At 39.8% G+C, this 18,645-nt stretch overlaps 1 protein-coding gene across 2 annotated transcripts in view; it reads right to left on the reverse strand.

Annotated features, from left to right (window-relative positions):
* Positions 1–18,645, reverse strand: part of NMI (N-myc and STAT interactor) — a 115,769-nt gene that overhangs the window by 17,503 nt on the left and 79,621 nt on the right. The window contains exon 1 of one of the 2 annotated variants that reach the window (XM_036857106.1): positions 4,167–4,243. The exons of the other annotated variant lie outside the window; for it this stretch is intronic. The gene's annotated coding sequence lies outside the window, so the exon portion shown is untranslated. Of the gene's footprint in view, positions 1–4,166; positions 4,244–18,645 lie in introns of those variants that run through there. 2 annotated transcript variants of the gene reach the window in all.

Below are 18,645 nucleotides of genomic sequence, written 5' to 3' on the forward strand. Positions count from 1 at the left end.
TGGGAGTCTCTCATCAGATTGTAATGGTAACTCTCATTGTAATTTATTGGTCATTACAACCTTAATCTACAAATCTTTGCAGCCAGCACAAGGTCAACTTTTGTGTACAGGTATTTCTTTTGCAACTTCCCAGGAAGTTGGGAAAGCTGTGGTGTTCAGTTGGTTTCTATGACCCGTGTCCCTTGAAAGTTTTCTTATAATCTTTTGTTTTGTTGTGAAGCTTATAAATAAATACTTCACTGAGTGTGATCTTTTCCTTTGAAATGGAAAACATCTGGTTTACTTCAAAAATTGCATTGTTTCTGAATCCTACACAGAGAACCACCCCACAGCTGCACTGGCTGGTAAATAGAGGTCAGGGAGGAGATGTATCAAAATGACTCCCAGGCATAAATTCTAGTTTATAGTGCTGTATATTCATATATAACTGATATATAATCTAATAAAATGAAAGATTAACCAAAGTCAAATTCCTTTATATCAAGAATATTATATGCGTTTTCAAATAAAGTAATACATTGAGGTATTTCCAAATGATGTAAATATCAGTAGGTTTTGATTGCATGCCACTCCTGAATTAAAAAGTGGTTTGCTCTGCAAAGGGAAAAGGAAATAAACATTTACAGGTGTATTAAATATTCACCTTTTCTATGTGAAAAAAAAAGAATATTGATGGCAATCAGTTTAAAGTGGCCTTTCTAAGTGAAAAAAATAAAGTGGTGCATAGACACTTGTACCCATCAGCCCAGTCAAAATAGTACCAAAACTCTAATTGTGGCAGCCTGAGAATTACTTTTGGTCTCCCTTAAAATTTTTATTTTATTTATTTATTTAAATTTATTTATTTATTTATTTAATTTATCTATTTTTGGCTGCGTTGGGCTAAAATTTTGTTTCTTTAAATTTTGTTTTTTATTTTATTATTTTATTTATTTATTTAAATTTATTTATTTATTTATTTATTTTATCTATTTTTTGGCTGCGTTGGGTCTTCGTTGCTGCACAAGGGCTTTCTCTAGTTGCAAGCAAGCAGGGGCTACTCTTCGTTGCAGTGCGCGTGCTTCTCATTGCGGTGACTTCTCTTGTTCCAGAGCAAGGGCTCTAGGTGTGTGGGCTTTGGTAGCTGTGGCACCCGGGCTTAGTTGCTCCTTGGCATGTGGGATCTTCCCAGACCAGGGCTCGAACCCGTGTCCCCTGCATTGGCAGGCGGATTCTTAACCACTGCGCCACCAGGGAAGCCCCTTTTATTTTTGGCTGCACTGCAAGGCTTGAGGGATCTTAGTTCCTTGGCCAGGGATTGAACCCTGGCCCATGGGAGTGAAAGCGCTGAGTCCTAACCACTGGACCGGCAGGAAACTTCCATCCCTTATAGTTTTAGAGAACATGAACTCTAGAGGTTATTTAGTTCAAACCTCATTTCTTCTTTTATCTTATTTTTGTTTTTTATAAGAAGATACTAAGCAATAGGACCATGACCAGAACAGGACTCATCTAAGATTGACTCCAATCCTGTTAAAGGACAAAGGATACAGTTAGTAGGGAAGCCTTTGGGCCACCCACATGCTGAAGCTGAGCCACGTGTAACAGTCTGAACTCAAGTCAACTTCAGGTCCAGTACTCTGCAAAGCACAGGGGTTCCGAAGATGAATAGGCAGCTCCCAGATATATATATATATATATTTTAAATTTTATTTATTTTTGGCTGCGTTGGGTCTTTGTTGCTGCGCGGGCTCTCTAGTTGCGGCGAGCGGGGGCTACTCTTCATTGTGGTGCACCGGCTTCTCATTGCGGTGGGTTCTCTTGTTGCGGAGCATGGGCTCTGGGTGTGTGGGCTTCAGTAGTTGTGGCGTATGGGCTCAATAGTTGTGGCTCGTGAGCTCTAGAGCACAGGCTCAGTAGTTGTGGTGCATGGGCTTAGTTGCTCCGCAGCATGTGGGATCTTCCCACACCAGGGCTCGAACCTGTGTCTGCTGCATTGGCAGGCGGATTCTTAACCACTGCGCCACCAGGGAAGTCCCAGCTCCCAGATATATTATTGTTAACAATCGTAATTGCGAAGATCTACTGAGAACTCCTAGGCATTTTATAAACCGTTTTTGTTTTGCAAACAATATGAGATATAGGTATTATCCTCATTTTGCAGATGAGGAAACTATGGCTTAAAGTGCTGATCCAAAACCAGGCAATTAACCCGTGATGACATTGATATCTTTCTCTACTCTCAACCATGAAGTCAGTCTCCACACTATGTTCTACAGGGCATGAAAAAAGAGGGAATTCTATGGGCAAGTATGATTAGGAAATGCTGCATACTGGATTCACACTTGGGAGATTCACAATGTACATCCACATGTTGAGTTTTGAGAAGTATTGCAGGCAAAAATTATAGCATACATTTAAAAGTTTAACTTTATTTAATCTTGAATTTATCAAACTCATTTGACCACTAAAGCCTTTTTTTCAAGGAGCAGCTATTAAAATCTCGACAAGTTTCTAGTGGGGCAATTTGAGTAATGCTTTACTAATGATGGGGTCCAGGACTTGCTTCCTCAAAATATGGCACCTTGGAATATTGACTATTTTAAGTAGAAGGAGTTTGAGAAACAGTAGAAGCAAGACAGTCACTCTGACCATCCCCCCCCATGACCATCCTTCTCTGAAATAGTTCAAAAAGCCTCCTGTGAGAGGTGCTCACCCTATACCTGTAGGAAAGGAGCATTCTTATCTCCAAAGACAAATGGACACAGAGAAGAATCCTAACAAACCAGCTTTGCTAAGTTTTCTCCAGTTTACTTCAATTACCTCATACTCTCTGACCTATCATATTCTTCCATGACTATCCTCTCTTCATCAAACCTAGCATAAAAATACTCAGTTCTAACTGTTTCCATGGGTCTTCATTTCCTCACGAAGACTTCTGTGTCATGTACAACTTACGTTAAATAAATTTGTAGGCTTTTCTCCTCTTCATCTGTCTTTGTCAGTTTCATTTTCAGACCCAGCCAGGAACCCTAAGAGGGTCAAGGAAAACGTTTTCTTTCTATCTATCTATCTATCTATCTATCTATCTATCTATCTATCTATCTATCTATCTTCTATCTATCACACACTCAATAAATATTATATCACACATGAGATGCCTTGAACATGTCATGTAAATCTACACTGCCATGATATGAGATGTATATTGTGTTACAAATTTATCTCCCCACCAGATGGCAATGGGCTTCTCCCAGGCTTCACTATAAATGCACCATCCCCCCACTCACCAGTGTTACATACTGTACCATGTGTGCTATGAAGTGTGATACTAGGAGTAGTAGAACACCAAGGAGAAAACAGTCCCCTCTACTTCAGGAAGTCAGGGAATGTTTCCTCCACAGAAGAGGTGAAGATTGAGTTGACTCTTAAAGGTAGAGGAAGTGAACTGAGACCAAAGGTCAGATGAAAAATCCCAGAGAGGCACCATGAGTTTAGTGGATATGCAAACCATGAGAAAACCACCTGATATCTATTATATTATGCTCTTTCTTTTAGAAAAGGTCTAGCACACCAAGTTTATGCTGCTAGTTGCCAAGATTTTGGTAATCCTGTTTGCAGTTCGTCATTGGGGAAGTTGCAACATTTAAACTTTGCCCAGCATTGTGCAGGGTCCTGGGCGACACAAAGGAATTAGGTAACATCATTCTCATTTTCAAGAGGTTTGCAATTGAAATATCAAGAGTAAAGGACTGTTGCCAAGACAGTAGATCTTAAATACTCTCACCACAAAGAAGAAATGATAATTACGTGACATGATGGAGGTATTAGCTGTGGTAATCATTTGACAATATATAAGTGTAACAAATCAGTATGTTGTATGCCTTGTTCCCCTTAAACTCACACAATGTTATTTGTCAACTGTATCTCAACAAAGCTGTAAAAAAATAAATAAAATAGTAGACAACAGGTTTTTTAAAAAGCAAAGGAAAATAAATATTCTATCCCTTACTCTCTATCAGGCAGGCAGTACTACATAGTTAAGAGCATGGTTTTGATATGAGTTGTTGGTTTGAATACCAATTTCAAGTTACTGAAGTTTCCCAGCCTCATTTTTCTCCTCTGTAGAATGGAGCTGTTGTGAATGAGATACTGCTACATGTCAAGGTCTAAGCACAGTGCCTTACCCAGGATAAGCATTCAAGTAGCTTGACACTGGTGGCCCAGGTAGCTGTTACCATCTTATACATGGGTGAGATTCTTTTTCCATTTTCTTCTTGCACATTTCTTCTGCTTTGTCTTCCTACCTGAAAAAGTACACTTAAGACAAAGACCATTTTTTATTTCTTTTGTGTCACCTGCAGTTACTAGTAAAATGACTATACCTAGTACATGCAATATAAATATTATACCTATTTCTAACTAGTAGTTAGATACAAGAGTAGGAGTCAAATACTCTAGGCTCAATATTATAACCCCTTTGTATAGGTTTTCATGTTAGTGTATGAATAAGTTTGTATAAGTGAACAAAATATTGTGAGCTAGATCAAATATTTATAAATAGAAGTTTATAATAGAAGTTAATCCAAGTAAAATAACAATAATAAAATTAAAGAATAAAGGACATTACCTTCTTGAATCATGCCTGGGCCACTGATTTATCATATAAACATACTTGATCAGTCAGAAAATTCTGTTTTGTTAAAGTATTTAGAGAATAAAGCTACTGTCCTTGGACAATGCTGGAAAGAACACTTGAGTGTTTTGCTCATGAAACAGAGGTTCAAAAATAAAAATTGATCCTTGATATCCTTAAGATATCAAGCAGTAAACCTCAATATTATATTATGGAAATTATTTTAAGAGAATCTGAGAATACTGCTGATGTTTTCCTGCTTTGCTTGCAAACTGAATACTGCTTTTTTTTTTAAATTAATTTATTTTATTTATTTTTGGCTCTGTTGGGTCTTTGTTGCTGTGTGCGGGCTTTCTCTAGTTGCGGCGAGCGGGGGCTACTCTTTGTTGCAGTGCGCAGGCTTCTTGTTGCGGTGGCTTCTCTTGTTGCAGAGCACGGGCTCTAGGCACGCGGGCTTCAGTAGTTGTGGCGCACAGGCTTAGTTGCTCCTCGGCATGTGGGATCTTCCCGGATCAGGGCTCGAACCTGTGTCCTCTGCACTGGCAGGTGGATTCTTAACCACTGTGCCACCAGGGAAGCCCCTGAATATTGCTTCTGAATTGGCTATACTCCAATATAAAATAAAAAGTTAAAAAAAAAAAATGAGTACTGCTTCTGACAGAATTCTCTAAGGGTGAAGTGATAGTAGGATAAATCCAATTGTTTGGCTTGAACTTAAAATCACAGGGGAGGAAAAAGCTTAAAGAGCCTTGAGATTCTCAGGATGCTTAAAAAGAACATAGCTTTGGAATGTTGGAAAAATCGAAATATTAAATTCTGATTATGTTCTCACCAAAAATCCCAAATGAGAAAGAATCGGGCAAAGCATCCAAATAAATCAATGTAGCTTCCCAGGGAGCTCAGCAGTTAAGAGAATATGCACAAACATAGTGAAAACAACTAAAGAAATTTATTTTGCTTGACTATCTATGTTTTTTGACTAGGGAATTTGTAGTCTGTTTTTGCCTGAGGAGTTCTAAAAATTGCCAAGTAGCAAGATTTGGGTTGGTGTTTGATAAGTTGTTTCTGATTATTTCCTTGGTTTGAATAGTTCTCCACAAGAGGTGTCAAGTCTTTGCAACAAGGAAATTCACCAGTCTATTCAGAGTATTAAAAACATATCAGGCAAAGAGCTCAACTTTTTAAGTTAAATTTGTTTTCAATTTGTTCTTAGTGTACCTAGGTATATGTAAGGGCATAATTTCTACTAAGATATATCTCAGTATAGTGTATGATTTCTGTTGAATCGTGTCCCAAACTCACCAGAAAGGGAAAATGTGTCTGTGGGTAAGAGGACGTCCTATAGACCAGTGCTTCTCAAACTCTAATGCCCATCTGAATCAGCTGGGGATCTTGTTAACATGTAGATCCTGGGAATTCCCTGGCGGTCCAGTGGTTAGGACTCAGCGCTTTCACTGCTGGGGCCCAGGTTCAATCCCTGGTTGGGGAGCTGAGATCCTACAAGCCACGTGGCACCGCCAAAAAAAAAAAAAAAAGCAGATCCTGATTCCATAGGTTTGAGGTGGAAGTTCTTCATTTTGAACGTTGCTTGGTGATGCTGGTGGCGTGATGGCGCTGGGTCTTGGACTATACTTTGAATAGCAAGGCTGTAGACTAATCAGTTCCCTAAAGAACAAAGAGGGAGCAGAAATGTTCACTCCAGAGTCAGGGTACTGTGTGCTGTGTGGCTCAGTCAGGGAGCACAGGGCCTCTTCCTGTTTGCCAGCCTGGTAGCCTAGGTTCATGAGTAGAAGAAAAGGCATTTCTTGACGTCCATGGTAGACAGGACAAGAGCAGTTCCTGTCTTTCATGCCATCTCCTTCAGAGGACAAAGGCTCCTTGTCTGCAGCTAGGCTGCCATTACAGCTACTCTGAAATGGAAAGGAAGGAATAAGCCATGAGGGTGAATGGGTCAAAATGATGCAAAAGTGGAAAGAAGTAAGGAGAAGCCAGAAAAAAAGAACAAGACTAGTATATCCAGGAACGCTGAAAGGAATATTCTTTTCTCTTTCATTAGTTATTCATTCCAATTTATTCTAAATAGTTTGCCCTGGTGTCCGGTGTAACAAGATAGAATGACCTCACACACAGGGCTCATTTTAACAACAAAATATCTTCATGGGGCAGTTTGATGATGTTGGACACATAAAGCCAGAGGTAATTCATCCCTCTAAATGCTTAAACTCCTCCAGAAAAATTAAAAAGACAAACAGTCTTCATCCCCAATAAAAATAAAACAAAGAAGTGTCCTTCAGATCTTATTGCTTGGTGACTTTATGCATTGAAATAGAAACACTATGGCCTTTTGGGAGGTTGACCTCAGCTGTTTTTCAACCATTTGAAGAATAAGAACTCTAATTTGGTGCCAAGACTCAAAGCAAAGCTTTCTCAGGTGGATGAACAAGAGCTGTAGCTGGCTTGTCATGGAAATTGCACCACCTTAAAATCACCAGGAGAACTGGGCTGAGTCTCTGCTCTGACCCTTACTACAGGGTCACACTGGTCACACTACAAATTCACATCCAGTGTGTTCCCTGGAAATTCCTGGTGTTCCCTGAAAATGTGCAATGCATGCTAGGGAGGGATTCTGGGCTGCCAAGACTTGCTTGATTGCTGGTCTAGAATTAGATAGAACAAGTAAGAACAAGTCAGTCAAATAAGTCCAAGATTCAATCATATTCTCTCTCTCTCTCTCCCCCAACTATTTTGTCATGTTATTTTATGAACTTTACATAAGACAGACAGGTAATTGTTGAGTGGCTTTTTTTGTGGTCTAGTCTCTATCCTACTACCCTGAACGTATCCCAAACAGCAATGCGATTTTCCCTGCTCTTCACTGGCTCCTTTCTGTTGTCGCTAACCTGATCTGCCCTCTCCTAGGGACACGGTAACCAGATGGCCCAGGTTTCTTAAGACTCCCTTTCACATAGTCTATCCAGTTTCATTCTTTGCCACAGCCAGTGTGTCTTTTCCTCCACACCCTCTCACATTAAAATTCATAGTTGATTGTCTAATTTTCACAGGAAGATTGTCATGATGGCTAATTTACATCTAGAATTTACCTTGCTAATGATTCCTTTGGTCCTTTCATCCTACACACCCCTGCCATATTATTCTTCTAAAAGTTCTGCTGTCATCATGTCATTCCACACCTTAAGCATTTACAGGTGACATCTAACATATACAGCCCAAACTCCAGAGTGCAGGACCTACCCTCCCTCCCATGCTCCCAATCCCAAACTGTTTCTACAACAAGCTGGCTACAGCTTGTCTTTTTAACTTTATCATTCACTATTCTTCTTCTCTGTATCCAACAAATTAGTCGGCTATCCTCTAAATCCAGAATAGTCTTATCAACCAACTGGTCTTCTTTCTTTTACCATTTCCCTTTCCTGAGATGCTTTCCTTCTCCTTTCTATTATTTCAGTCATACGATTGTACACATGAATTTCTAACAAACACATGTCATACCTTAAAGGCAGTGGTGATATTCAAGATATCAATAACTGATCAGTATGGACACTGAACCATCAGAAGAGCTCTAGCCAGAAGGCTGGAATGGTGTCCTAGAAGATCTTTCTGGGCCAGGCATTAATCCTACAGTTACTGGATCCTAGAAGGTGGCGGTGGGCGGGGGGGGTGCTGGGAATTCCTGGTGGAGATACGGCCAGGGCAGTAGAGGCACTGGGGTGGGCTTGGGGGAACACTGCAACCAACTGGCACAGAAATATTTAATTATTTAACATCTGATATGAACACCCGGGGTACAGTGGCTGAACACCAGTGTCAGGCTTTGCTGCTGCATCTCCAGGCTCAAGTTAAGCTCCTGTCCAACAACCCCAGGAGTAGTGATCCCTCCCTCTCTAAATTATTTTAGCATGTTTTGCCCATACCACTTACTAAGTACATTCATAACCTTGCATTGTTAATTGTCTTTTTGGGGACTATTGTGCAATTCATCCCCAAAAGATGGTAATCTTTTCCAAAACAAGAGTTGTACTGTATCTTTGTCTCTCCCTAAATGTCAAATATAGTGCCTTTCTTGGGCAATTACTTATCCTATATATATTAATGAAAATCGATTGAATGAGTAACTGAGAACCAATACACCATAATGTGGTCATTTCAAATGACCTCACTTAGAGAGTGAGGGAGTTACAGACATCTTTGAGACTCTGATAAGAGCTAGAGACTTTCTTCTCAGAAATATCCATAGCAACACGAAATTGTGCATACAATTTCAGGTGTCTTACATATCCCCTAAAGCCATTCATAGATTCCTGGGAGTCCATGGAATCTAGGTTAAGGACCGTGGTTTAAAAGGAATGTTATAGAACCAGAACATCAACCTAAAGAATTAACTGGGTTTTGTTTTGCTTTGTTTTTGTATCTTCTAAGTACATTTATTCATTCCATGAAGGAAATGACCCTTATGCAGGTGTACAGTGATGTTCCATGTTTCCATATAACAGAGCTTGCTTAAATTCACAGCCAGACTGCGTTTCACCTGATGTGCACTCTAAGTAAAGCTGGTTAATGATGACTGTGAGCAGGCCAAGGACTTGAAGTTTTCAAAACTTTACTTCTTTTATCAGCACTCTTGATTTTATAAACGATGAAGCCCATCAACCCCATTCCTACCCAGATCTCCTGGTAAACTTGAGTACAGTAGGGTTTCGTGAGGGATCCAAACATTTTTAATAAGGTTTTGAAGCATCTTGGAGCAGGATGAACAGCTTAGGCCACACCAAGGCCCCACAGCTACTAAAGACTTAACTTGGGTGTTACCTTGGTATTCCAGTGAGAGGGCTATTTAGAAGAGCTCATCCTAGTTCACCTCTTGGATCACGGTGTCTCAGTGCTATCCCCTTGCCTCTACCTGGAAGGCAGAAGAGCAGCAGGACCCACAGGCTTGCCGTAGTGGTCCAGTCTCCCCCAGGAATATGGTACTGCTGACTAAGGTTTCAGCTAAAGTGCACTCATTATCAGTTATACTCGTAGATGTCAGATGACAAATGCCAGTAACAATCCGGAGTGGGACCATCTGTGGTTGAATTTATTAACAGGTACCACATGCCAAGTGTGGCTAACTAAGGGGGAAAGGGACAAGTGAAGAGGCAAGATCACTTTGCCTTAGACAGAACTTTGTTCCTCAGGGAAAGCAATCTTGGCACATAAACTAAAGAGCAGACATGAGGCATAAAATAGTGAGATCATCGTCACTAAAACTCTGTGTGGAATTCACTCCCACCGAGGTACGCGCCATGACTCAAAGAGATGGGACTTCCATCAACTCCCCAAGGCAATTAACTAGGCTCCTGTAATAAATTTCTTTCTGGAAGAAAGAAGAGCACTTATTTACAAGGGAAGCTGCCTGCTATGGTAGAGAAATGAGAGTCTAGAAAAATTACACTATCTCATATTTCATACTGATTTGCTTCACTTCTTGGGAAAAAGTAGAAAATCTTTTACATACTATTAATCTTTGGATTGGTTCCTATTGTCAGAAACTTCTTCTTGGAGCTCACTACTACTACAAAGACATTAGGCGTGGATAGTGAAGAGAACCCCAAAAGCCAATAATATGGAAGAATAGGTCAATAAATGCTAATTAAAATTAGAGCCAACTGGGAGGGATAAATTGGGAGACTGGAATTGACACATATACAGTACTATATATAGAATAGATAACTAATAAGAATATACTGAATAGCACAGGGAACTCTATTCAATACTCTGTAATGGGACTTCCCTGGTGGTGCAGTGGTTAAGAATCCGCCTGCCAATGCAGGGGACACAGGTTTGAGCCCTGATCCGGGAAGATCCCACATGCCGCGGAGCAACTAAGCCCATGCGTCACAACTACTGAAGCCCGCACGCCTAGAGCCCATGCTCCGCAACAAGAGAAGCCACCGCAATGAGAAGCCCGTGCACCACAACGAAGAGTAGCCCCGGCTCGCCACAACTAGAGAAAGTCCACGTGCAGCAACAAAGACCCAACGCAGCCAAAATAAATAGATAAATAAAATTTAAAAATATATATGTATATAAAAAATACTCTGTAATGACCTATGTGGGAAAGGAATCTAAAACAAGAGTGGATATATGTGTATGTATAACTGACTCACTTTGCTGTACAGCAGAAACTAACACAACATTATAAATCAACTATACTCCAGCAAAAAAAATTAATTAGTAAAAAATAAATATTGGTACCAACTCAAAAAATAAGTTAAAAAAATAAGTTTTAATTCATACACACAAAAAGATGTCCATCAACAGATAAATGGATAAAGAAGATGTGGTACATATATACAATGGGCTACTACTTGGCCATAAAAAAGAATGAAATAATACCATTTGCAGCAACTTGGGTGGAACTATAGATGATCATACTAAGTGAAATAAGTCAGAAAGAGGAAGACAAATACCATATGGTATCACTTATGTGTGGACTCTAAAATATAACACAAATGAACTTATCTACAAAACAGAAACAGACTCACAGACATAGAGAACAGACTTGTGGTTGCCGAGGGGGCCCAGTGGGGAACGGATGGAGTGGGAGTTTGGGGTCAGCAGATGCAAACTATTATATATGGAATGGATAACAACAAGGTCCTCCTGTATAGCACAGGGAACTATATTTAATATCCTGTGATAAACCATAATGGAAAAGAATATATAAAAAAAGTTTATATATGTATAACTGAATCACTTTGCTGTACAGCAGAAATTAACACAACACTGGAAATCAACCATACTTCGATAAAAATAAATTTAAAAAAATTAGAGTCAACCTATGCTTTTCTGGCCATAGACCAAAGTAATATTACTGAGAGGCACAAAAAACAGTAGATATTTTCCAAGAACTGTTTGGAGAAATTACATGAATTCTCTGGACACACGCAGAAGAGAGGATGTGCGATAGATGAGGCTGTGACTCAGCAGCAGCCCTAGTTTTCAACTGCTTTGACAAGTGTGATGAGATATTGAGGTGTCTGAAAAGAAAAGGTGAATTCTCTCTACAGCATTCTTCAGTGCCCTGCACCACATGTGGGTGTATCCTCACCAAAAATACTGTGATGATAATGTAAGATTCAGGGGTGCTCGGGTGGTGCAGAAAAAGAGCGTCAGGAGAAGCAATTTCCCTGCTTTTGTGCAACTAATTTACAACAAGCTCTCAAATCCAAGTTATAGGAAGCAAGGAGTTGGGGTGAGGAGGGTGGGATGGTGGGGGGAGGGGGGAGCAAAGAGTTACTTGACTATCTTCTGCTGTTTCTTGATTTATGGCAATCCCTGTGTGTGAGTGAAACACACAACTTCTCTCCAACCATCTGTCTTGGTTATTGGGCACAGAGGTGAAGTAGTATTAAGCCTACCGTTTTAGCACTTTTGTCCACTCTCTCCACCAAATGGATATCTGGCCATTGTGGGAAGAGTGACTAAGGTGATGCCTTGTACACAGAAGTGACCTGTGAATACTTGTTGAATAAGGTAATATGAACCAACTTATGGCCTTGACCTCACTCTTTACCTATTTATTCCACAGCCCTGGCCCTAAGATGCCCTGCTCCCTGGGAGAACAGCAGCTATGTCTGAGAGGAATAAAAAAAACAACTCAAAGAATTCTAGGTTGTCAAAATCTGGAAATATTGGGAAACTTTCAAGTGAAACAGTAGTAACTTTTCCAGGCCCAAAAAGCAGGAGAAGGCCTTAACTGTGGGTTACAGGATTATCATTAGAAAATGTTTAGTAAGATGAATGGATAAACGAAATGCAGTATATACAGACAATGGAATGTTATTTAATTTTAAAAAGGAAGTAAATTCTGACATAAGCTACAACATGGATGAACCTTGAGGACATTATGCGAGGTGAAATAAGCCAGTCAAAAATGGACAAATATTGTATGATTCCACTTATACAAGTTACTGAGAGTAGTCAAAGTCATAGAGACAGAAAGTAGAATCATGGTTGCCAGGGACTGGGGGATGGGAGAAATGGAGAGTTATTGTTTGATGGGTACAGAATTTCAGTTTGGGATGATGAAAGAGTCCTAGAAATGGATGGTGGTGATGGTTGCACAGCAATGTGAATGTACTTGATGCCACTGAAATGTATGCTTAAAATGGTTAATGGTAAATTCTACTTATATGTATTTTACCACAATTAAAAATAAAAACTGTAGTCCTATTTGCATGTGAGTTTTTGTATAACATTGTAAAATGATGTGAGTAAAATCAATCACTGTTTTACTGTTTTCAGATTGATGGGAAAAAAGAAGACTGATTTGTGCCTAGCATTAAACTCCCCATTATTGGGAAGTGAGCTCAAGTTATTTCATATGGGAATTCAAGAAAGAGGAGGCTCAGAATGTTGTTCATTCCGTGGAAAAGTAAATAAAAGAGGAGGAGGAACAGAGAGAAGAGGAAGGAGGAAGAAGAGGAAGAAAATGACTCTTGACCTTAGCAATCTTCTTTCATGCAAATTCACTCCCACAAGTTTCCACACACACAGACTGCGTACCCAGCTTTGGATCCGAGATATAAATGTAACCAGGTTGAAATCTGACTTTCCAATCTAATTTCCCAGAACTCCCTTACACTAGCTTACTTCAGCCATTTCAGTCTGGTTAGGCTTAGAAATTCCTGTCTCCTGTCTTCATTCACAGAATCTCAGAGTTGGAGAATTCAGAGGTCATGCGGTCCAACTGTCAGCCAGATGCTTGACTCCTCTCTACACAACTGTTCCTTCAGTAGGGCTGGCATCTTACTTACTTGACCTTTCACTCATTTGTTTCAGTTGGGCTCATAGAATAATTAAAAAAAAAAAAAAAAAACTTTCAGGAAAAAGAGGGAAAAGAAAAAATAAACACACTCTAAACTAAAAGTCAGGTTTTTCTCACTTATTAATTTTATCTTAAAACAATATTAAAATCCAAATTACAAAACATTAAGTCTACAGTGATGCCATTTTTGTCCCCTCCCAAATATGTGTGTGTACCTGTGTGTGTATACATAGAAAAAAATTCCCTACAGAAATATATAAAGTTTCTATGCAAGTAAAGTCATGGGTGCTCTTTATTTTCTACCTTTATTTGTATCTTCTAATTTTTATTCAATTAAGGTTTATTTTTTCTTCAATAAATGAGGAATGTATCTATAAAGTATGTTTATTCTCACAAATGAACAGAATTGAAGTGGCGATTAGTTATCTAATGATATAAAACAGAACAAAAAACATGAATTAATTTTGAAATGTACCTGGGAGAATTTGGTCTAATCAAAACAAATGGAGTGAAGGAATTGGTGATGGCCTCCTGTTTCCAAGGACAGAGAGATTAGTATTAACAGGATCAAAACTAAACCACAATACATAGATTTGATATTGAAGATAACAGAGCACAAAGTGCTGAGGTATCATCTGAGACAGTTGTCGTTCTTCTCTTTGCTTGAGTCTCCACCCCACTCCTTTATTCAATACATGTTGAACTTTAGGGTTTGTTGAATGTCAAGCATGGTGCTAAGCCTTGAGTAGGAATTCAGAGATGACTAAGACACGATCCTTGCCCTCAAGGCACTCACACTTTTCCTATTTGGCTAGAAAAGTGCTCCAGTAGGCAACCTGATGTTTTTCTTAGAAGGTGTTTTCAAAAATACTTTGGTTACCCAAGTCCCACTGTCTCTCCACACCTCACAGTCACTGATGCACCTAAAGGAAAAGCCCAGGAGCTCTTTTTGTGTTGGAATCTTTAACTTCTGATATTGCTGGCATGGGTAGATCCCATGTACCTCCTGCTGATGTGTTTTGGTGTCCTGGACTTATTAAATATTGGTAGCCAGGGCACTCCCTTCCTCAAAGAAAGACTCAGTATTTCCATGGATATCCTCCATCCAAGGACACACTCTTTTCCACCTTTACATTCTGTTCAATAGCCATAAGCAAGATCTTTGAGTCTCCTTCTACATGCTTTTCTCTCATGATGAACACAAGAAAGAACTGGTAACAAAAGTGAATAAAGGACTTGGATTCATCAAATTATGCTTGAAAGCTCTTATCCTCTCATTCTGCTCACCAAATTCAAGAGCAAACCTCCAAACCACAATATTCCCAAATCAGCACACTTCTTCCCCTTCTTTATTGCTACCACCACTGCCTATGCCACCATCCCATTTCTCTCCCTGGACATCTGCAGTGGCCTCCTTACATGACTTCCTGTTTTCCCTCTTAACCCACCACGAGTTATTCTCTGAAGAGACTCCAAAGGGATGTTTTTAAAACATAGATTAAATCATGGCATCCCCTACCAGTAGCTTCCTAGTGCACATAGACTAAATTCCACACTCTTGAAGTGGCTTCCATAACCACATAGTACTGGCCATTGCCTGCTTTTCCCCTCTCATTAAGCTCCATCACCTTGGTCTCCTTTCTGTTCCTGGAGAACAGGCCAAGTGCATTCTTGCCCCAGAGCTTTTTCTCCAGCCTTTCAATCTATCTGGCACACTTGGCCACTGATTTTTGCATGGCTGGCAAAAATCACATCATTCAAATCTAAGCTTTAATTTCACCTCCTCAGAGAGGCCTTTCCTGACCTTCTTTTCTAGAAGCTCCTCAGTCTTTCTCTATCATATCATCTTGCTGTGTCTCTTCAAAGCACTTATTACCTGAGGATGTTCTCGTTTATTTATTTATTGCTTTATTAATCTGTCACAGTCACTAGAATGTAAGTTCCACAAAAGCAGTGACTTTTTATGTCTCATTCATTATTATGTTGGGATTGATGTCTGGGACAAAGCAGACATGAAACAAATAAGTGCTGAATAAATCTGCTAAATGTGTGAGAGAAGGTGACTGTCACTCCAGAGTTGGTGAGCTTAATCTTATATCCATTACACAGGCTTATTCACTCATTCACTTATTCAAAACCATTTATTGAATTAATTATATACCAGGTACTATTTTAGAAAACAAAGACAAATATAACTAAATTCTTACCCTCCTGTACTTAGATTTCCTCTACTCAAGAGAGGAGAATAGGGCTTCCCTGGTGGCGCAGTGGTTGAGAGTCTGCCTGCCAATGCAGGGGACGCGGGTTCGAGCCCTGGTCTGGGAAGATCCCACATGCCGCGGAGCAACTCGGCCCGTGAGCCACAGTTGCTGAGGCTGCGCGTCTGGAGCCTGTGCTCGGCAACGAGAGGCCGCGATAGTGAGAGGCCCGCGCACCGCGATGAAGAGTGGACCCCGCACCGCTATGAAGAGTGGCCCCCGTTTGCCACAACTGGAGAAAGCCCTCGCACAGAAACGAAGACCCAACACAGCCATACATACATACATACATACATACATAAAAAGAATGTAAGCAGACAAGAATAGCATTAAAAAATAAAAAAAATAATTAAAAAAAAGGCCTTGAACGCCATGCTGGGCACCAAGGACTTTAAAAAAAAAAAAAAAAAAAAAAAAAAAAAGGCGAATATAGCCAAGAAAAGATTTGTAATATGCTATCCTAAGTGTTATATTAAAAATGTGCATAGAATGGTTGGGGATGGCTACACAGGGAAGATGAGGTTTCACCTGTCACCTTGAAGAATGAATTCACCAAATGTGTTTTGGAGAGAGGAGGCAAAAGACACAGAGAGTTGAGAAAGAAGATGACACCTTCAGGCAGTGTGGAAAATATAGGTTACCATCAAATTATGGAGTTTAAACTTTATTCTGGAGGATTTTAAGAAAGGGAGGACACTCTCTGGCTTGCATGTAAAATGACCATTCTTGCAGCAGAGTAACAAATGAATGAAAGGGGGAAATATGGCAGAATACAGAATAGTCAGATGATGACAACTGGACTAAAGTAGGGACTGAGAGAATGGAGAGGAAAGGGTAGATTCCAGGTATATTTAGGGAGCAAAAGTAGGAGGGCTTGGTGATCAATTAGAGCTTTTCAGGCTATGAGGTCTGTGAGGATACAGGATTGATAGACACAGTTATATCCCCTGGCACAAAGTATCTGAGTTCATAATAAATGAATGGATGAATGAATAAAAAAGGAAAAGTCTAAAGTCAGTCCCAGTTTCCAGTGTGGACATCTGGTGTTACTGATACCATTACCAATATATGAGCAGGCTTAGAAAGAGGAGGATAAATTCATTTAGGAAATAGTGGATGTGTGGCATCTGCTAGCAAGTTGTGGCTGTCCACATTTCTGCATTCTGCTTGCAAATAAAATGGTTCCTTTTTTAGTTCCTCTCTGTTTTACAACACCCTTTTATCCAAAGCTAAAAGAAGCCCATTTGCACCTTCCATGTTCTCATCAGCCAGCTCCAATTTACTAGGTACATTTTCTAATTTACGAGTTAAAGAAGGTGACAGTGTCACTAATTTTTCCACTGCTACGTTATACCAGTTGCCCTTTTTGAAGCCTTAATAACAATTACCCTCACTGGTCTTCCAGCCTCTACTAACAGTCTCCTTGCCACCTTTTTAGCCTCTGCCTACTGCCTGATCCCCAAACCACTATTTTAGGTTTTTGTTGCAGCAGCAGCCAGATTCGTGTTTCAGTTATCTATTGCTGCACAGCAAAATACCCTAAACCACCTTATTATTGTTTAGGGACTTTAAAACAATAATAATTTATTCTTTCTTATCATTCTGCAGTTTGGCATTCTGGATGGTTTTGCCGGTCTCACCTAGACTCTGGGCTGCTGGTCATATGACTCATTCCAAGTGGAAGTCAGGCTGGCCTGGAAAGTCCAAGATGGCCTTACTACATTTCTGAGAATGTCATGCTGTCTGTCAGCTGAGGAACTTCATTTTTCCTGTATGAGGTCCTACATTCTCTAGTAAGCTAAACTGGGTGTCTTCACAGCATGATGATCAAGGCCAACCCACGTCCCAGACAGTGGAGAAATAGGCTCATTTCCTGATGTAGTGATTGCAAGGTCACATTACACAGAGACACAGACACAGAGAGGCATGATTCATTGAAGGTCATTATTACAATACTCTATTACGTTCATTCAGCCCTATGTAAAATAGGCAATTGCTGCATCTGTCATGATTGAGAAGTTGGTCACAGCAGCCAGCCCCAAAACAACACTGCTCCTGCTTAGTTTTATGCCAGTAAAATGGATGATCTATGTCCTGCCTCTTTTACCAAGTAACTCATTTCTGTGCCAGTGTCATGTGATATATCTGATTGGCATAATTAACATCTGTACCCAGCAGCAAGGAAGCTGGAAATTATGTTTTTGGATTCTTCATTAAGATGGAAAGATTTCTACCGTAGGTAACTATCAAAATATGAAGAAGGTATTCAAAAGATTCCTATTAGTCACAAATGACAGATGTCTGCTACCTACCAAATCCTTCAGTAAAGTGTAAAAACCTTTTATGATCTTAAGTGGTGGTGTTGTGGAAAATAAAGGAAAAAAGCTGTAAGTGGAATTGAGGCTTATCACACATTTACCTGATGCTCAATCAGAGGGAATAACATGCTGTTGAAAGTGTGTGCCCAAGAAGCCCAGAAAATGGCAGCAAAGTGGTCCACGTGCAACTTGGAGCAGCAGAGAGAGTACAGTATTCCAGACTAACAACATACTAGAGAAAGGTGACCCATGTTAAAAAATAATTTTTATAAAGGATACAGTCATAACTCTCAATAAAATATAAAATGAACACATACTTCATCTAACTCATTAATCAGGAATACAGTAAAATGTTAACAAACAAACAAACGAAAATACTAGGGATTTTTTCTGGTGGTCCAGTGGTTAGGACTCCGTGTTTTCCCTGCTGTGGGCCCGGGTTCAATCCCTGGTCGGATACTAAGATCCTGAAAGCTGCGTGGCACAGCCAAAAAAAAAAAAGAAAGAAAACCTAACTAAAAACAGTCCAAAGGCTAATCCAAAGAGCAGACACAGATACAGGCAATCAGGAATGCTGAAATTAGTTAACTAATAGACACAAAACTGACCAATATCCACAGGACA

The sequence above is a fragment of the Balaenoptera musculus genome, chromosome 7, assembly GCF_009873245.2.
Source record: "Balaenoptera musculus isolate JJ_BM4_2016_0621 chromosome 7, mBalMus1.pri.v3, whole genome shotgun sequence".
In the NCBI taxonomy this organism is placed as follows: domain Eukaryota; kingdom Metazoa; phylum Chordata; class Mammalia; order Artiodactyla; family Balaenopteridae; genus Balaenoptera; species Balaenoptera musculus.